Genomic DNA, 5,109 nt, shown 5'->3' with positions numbered 1-5,109 from the left:
AAAAAAAAAAAAAAAAAAAAAAATTAATTCCATAAAAACAATGCTCCTAGTTCATCTGACAACTCAAAAGTTTACATGTATTTTCTCAAGACAACCATCATTTCAGTAAGCAAAAGTGCTTTGTAGATAAATTCCATTTTATCACATAGAATACTTTTTAAAAACCATTTACTTAAGGGTTAAAGTCTAACAAAATTGATAAGTTTTACTGCTTCATCAAGGCCATTCTTAAATGTAACAGACATATTTTTTACTGTGAGACCTGTGAGTGCATGGTGGTAAAGAATAAGGTGATTTTTAATGCTGGAAAACTGTCAACCCATGACAGTGCTACTTCCTTGATTCATGCTACGACAGCACCAGTTTCACCCATCATTGCTTTTAAAGTATGAGCACAAATGTCAACAGAAGAAAAAGGCAAATAACATCTTAATGTTATTATAAAAATAGTTTTGACCTTAAAGACATCCTGAAAGGAATTTGGGGAACCCCAAGGATCTTTTAGAACTGCTGATTTAGAGACTATCTTCAGCATGTACACCAGAATACATTTATTCAAATGTTCAAAGTAGAATTATTTTTAATTTAAACAAGCTGGAAACAACTGAAATGTTCAGCAACAGAAGAATGAATAATAAATTAAAATACATACATTTGTATATTGGAATACTTCACAGAGGTAAAAATTAACTAAAATTATGAATAGTGATATAGATTGATCTAAAAAACTTAATGTTGATAATATTCATCTACAGTCATGATAAATTTAACATTGAAGAGATTTTTCCTCTTATCATAAATAAATAGAAAATCTATGAAAATATACAAAACAGCAGGTTTCAGGCATTAGAAAATAGGCAGAAGGAAACTGTGATCCATGAATGAAAATTTAAAGGTGAGGTGAACCTCAAAATTGCACAGGCATTCTGAACCTGGAACAGGAAGGGTTATTCAAAGCAGGGTGTTGTAGTTTGGCCAAGTTGAAGAAAGAGAGATCAGAGTTGAGGAATACTGACACAACTAGAAACTGCAGGTCACAATTCCATAAGAATGCAAACAGGGACTCTAGAAATTTGCAGAGATCCCCTTGTGAGTTTATGCTGAAAATGAAGACATGCATGCAAAGAGTGGAACTTCAAGAGACGGGGTAAAAAAGAGACAAATCTCATACCAGTTTGAATGACATTACAGATATGAGTAGAAAGAACGAAGAGTCCTTGAAAATCACTCAGAACATGCAGAAGAGCCCATAAAAGGACCATGCCTTAGTGATGTGGCTAAATTCTCATCAGAATAAAGGATATTCTAATCTTGCACTACGGAAGCATGAAAGCAAACCTCAAATATTTCAAAGTAAGCAAGTAACTAAACTACTGCCAGAAAAAAGCTCAACACTCCTTAAAGAAGACAGCAAAATTCCAACACTCTACAGTATGAAAAAAACCTTTTTTTGGTGCGGAGGATTTAACCCAGGGGCACGTTAGCACTGATTTGCATCCCCAGACCTTTTTATTTTTTATTTTGAGACAGGGTCTCACTAAGTTGCTGAGGGTCTTGCTAAGTTGCTGAGGCTGGCCCCAAACTTGCAATCCTCCTGCCTCAGCCTCCTGAGTCACTGAAATTTACAGGTACAGGAGTGTACTAAGGGCCCAGCTACAGCATAAAATTTTAAACATCTAACATCATATTGAAATGTAGTGAAGAAGCTCAAATGCATGAAAATGTAATTTACAGTAAAGAAAAAATCAGTCAATAAAAATAAACTCATAAATGACAAATGCAATGGGTCTAGCAGGTGATAGCAATTTATAAGCAATGTTCAAATATTCTAAGGAAACTATGAACATGGTGATGAGAAAAATTCAATTTAAAAATATAGTGAAAATAAACTTTTGGTGATAAAAATGATATCCAAAAGAAGTAACTCATTGAATGTGATTAAGAGCATATTAGAAAAAAAAAGAGCATATTAGACACTGCAAAAGATATGATCAGTAAACTTGAAAAATAGCAATAGAAAATTATCAAAATGAAACAGAGAAATCAAAAGACTAACAAACAGAGCTTTGTTGACATAAATAATGGAAAATAAATGTAACTGAAGTCCTAGAACAAAACAATGAAAAATATTTGACTAAAACATAGTTAAAAGTTTACTAAATTTGATGAAATATATGATCCCATAACTCCAGTAGTCTAAACTCAAGTAGTATAAACACAAAGAAAACCACACCAAGCCACATTAAAATAAAATTCCTGAAAACTATAAATAAATAACAAATTTAAAAACAGTCACAGAATAAAAATCTATTAAGTACATAGGAACAATGATAATAATGATCATAGCCTTCCTATTAGAAACTATGTATATCAGAAAACAGTAGAATATTTTTACAGCCCTGAGAGAAAAATCTAACAGTTAACTGGGAATTCTATAAGTAGCAAAAATATCTGTAAATATGGTTGAGAAGTAAAAATCTTTTCAGACAAAGAAAACCTGGAAGAAAATTCATCACTAGCAGATAGGCACTGAAAGAAACAATAAAGAAATTTCTTCAGGAGGAAGGAAATAATATGAAATGGAGCCTTTGATCTACATCAGGATTTTCTAAAGAATGGGCATTTTCAGCCAGGTAATTCTTTGTTATTGTGGGCTGTCCTGTGAACTGTCCCATTTATTTGGCAGTATCCCTTGCATGTACACACTAGGTGCTACCATTACCTTCCAGTTGTGACTACCAAAAATATCTCCAAACATTGCCTAATGTTTCTGTGGAAGTGGATAAATCACCACCTGAGAATCATTAATCTACACAAATGAATGTAGAGGGCAGAAAATTACAAACATATGAGAAAAATGTAAATGCTTTTTTCTTCCTTTTAATGTCTTTAAAATAGAGTTGTCTACATAAGCAAAAGCAACAATGTATTATGGAGCTGAAAGCATATCTAAAATTAAAATGGATTGCAGAAATAATACAAAAGATGGAAGTGGGGAAATAGAAGTATATTGTAAAGTACTGCCATTTTACATGAAGTCGTAGTATCATTTGAAAGTAGAGTGGTAGGTTGTATCGTTATATTGTAAACTAGATCATCAACTCTCTCAAAATTTTGATTTATCAGAATCACTTGGAGAGTTTGTTAAAAATCAGAATGATGAGATCTGGCATGGTGGTGCAGGTTTGTAGTCCCAGCAGCCCAAGAGGCGGAGGCAGGAGGAACACAGGTTTGAGGCCAGACTACACAACTTTGAGAGACTCTGTCTCAAAATAAAAAATAAAGAGGGCTGGGGATGTAGTTCAGTGGTAAAGTGCCCCTGGGATGAGAGAGGTCTTTGAATTTACATTTCTAAAATGTATTTGGGTATTATTATTGCAACTAATCTATGAAACCATGTTTTGAGAACAAGGACTTTAAAGCAATTACTAAAAAGTAGAGGTAAAACTGGATAGAAAGAACAAACAAACCTCATGTAAGTATAATATGTCAAAATATACCATACTATCATGTATATCTAAAAACAAATTAAAAATTGGAAAAATATATAATGCAAGAAAAAAGAAATAGAAATTCTGAACATGAGATAAAAGAAATAAAAGATAGAAAGGCAGCAAAAGGAAGGACAAGGAAATATAACATTAATTTAAATTTCCAGATACCTTTCCAGGCCTCTCACTCCCCAAGACAATCTGTCTCCCATAAATGTCTCCTATAACTCTCCAATTTCTCAGAAATCTATAATCTTAAAGTTACTATAAATTCATGATACTTAAAGTTACTATAAATTATGATAATTACCTTATGGACTGTTACTTAGGCCACCAATAAATAGATTAAGCAAAGACACATATAATATTTTTAAAAGCCTATAATTTAGGGGATTTTCCAATGTTACCTATCTGTTAGATAATTGGGACCACATCACTCTAAGGATCCTGAGAACAAACAGACTGATGTCATATTCACATACCTTCCCATGACCACTGCTCACCAAGTTTCCTTTAAAAGAAGAGCCTGAAAATCCCAGAAGCATCTCTCACTTTCTAGATGACCAGAATTCTCCCTTGCATAAGTGTTTGCTTTATTCCCAAAGTGCATCTCTCTTGAGATAGTCTACATTCTCCCTTGAATGTGTATTTGCTTTCTTAAATAAAACTCTACCCATGTCTCTGACTGGCACATACTCAAATCCTTTTCTGTCACATATACCAAGGATCTCACTTGTCCTGAGTTGAGTTTCCCCCCTCTCAAGGAACTGTTTGGACCCTCTTCCAGTGACTAACAGACCTTTAATAAGTAAAAAGATTTAATCAGTAAATGAAAGTTAGGTAGAGCAATTAGACAAGAAAAAGGAATGAAAGGAACACAAATGGGAAAGGAAGAAGTAAAATTGACTCTCTGTTCTGGCAATGTGATCTTACATATAGAAAATCTTAAAGACTCTACCAATAATTATTAGAATTTATAAACAAAGTCAGTAAAGTTGCAAGATAGTAAACCAAGACAAAAATCAGTATCATTTCTATATACTAACAACAAATTACCAAAAAAAAAAATTAAGAAAACAATTCCATTTACGATCACACCAAAAAATGAAATATTAGGAGTAAATTTAGCCAAAGAAGTGAAAGGTATGTTTACTAGAAACAATAAAACATTGATGAAAGAAATTGAAGATAACACAAATAAATGGAAAGATATCTTATGTTCATAGATAAGAATTAATATTGCCAAAATGTACATACTACTCAAAGCCATTGATGAATTCAATACAGTTCCAAAATCAATCTTCACATAAATAGAAAATCTACCTTAAAATTTGTATGGAAACACAGAAAACCTCAAATAGTCAAAGCAATTTCAACCTAAAAGAACAAAACTTAGTGCCTGACTTCAAAATCTATTACAAAGCTATAGTAATCAAAATAGCAATCAAAATACTGGCATAAAAACAGACACATTGAATAGGCTAAATAGCCCAGAAATAAAGTCAAGCATGTATGGTGGGCTGAGTTTTAACAAAGGGACCAAGACCACACAATGAGGACAGGACAGTCTTTTCAATAAATGATATTGAGAAAACTGGATAACCATAGGCAGAAGAAT

The sequence above is a fragment of the Marmota marmota genome, unplaced genomic scaffold (genome assembly GCF_001458135.2).
Source record: "Marmota marmota marmota unplaced genomic scaffold, marMar, whole genome shotgun sequence".
NCBI classification, from domain to species: Eukaryota; Metazoa; Chordata; class Mammalia; order Rodentia; family Sciuridae; genus Marmota; species Marmota marmota.
The sequence above is the reverse complement of the archived record's forward strand: the minus strand, read 5'-3'. Positions refer to the sequence as shown.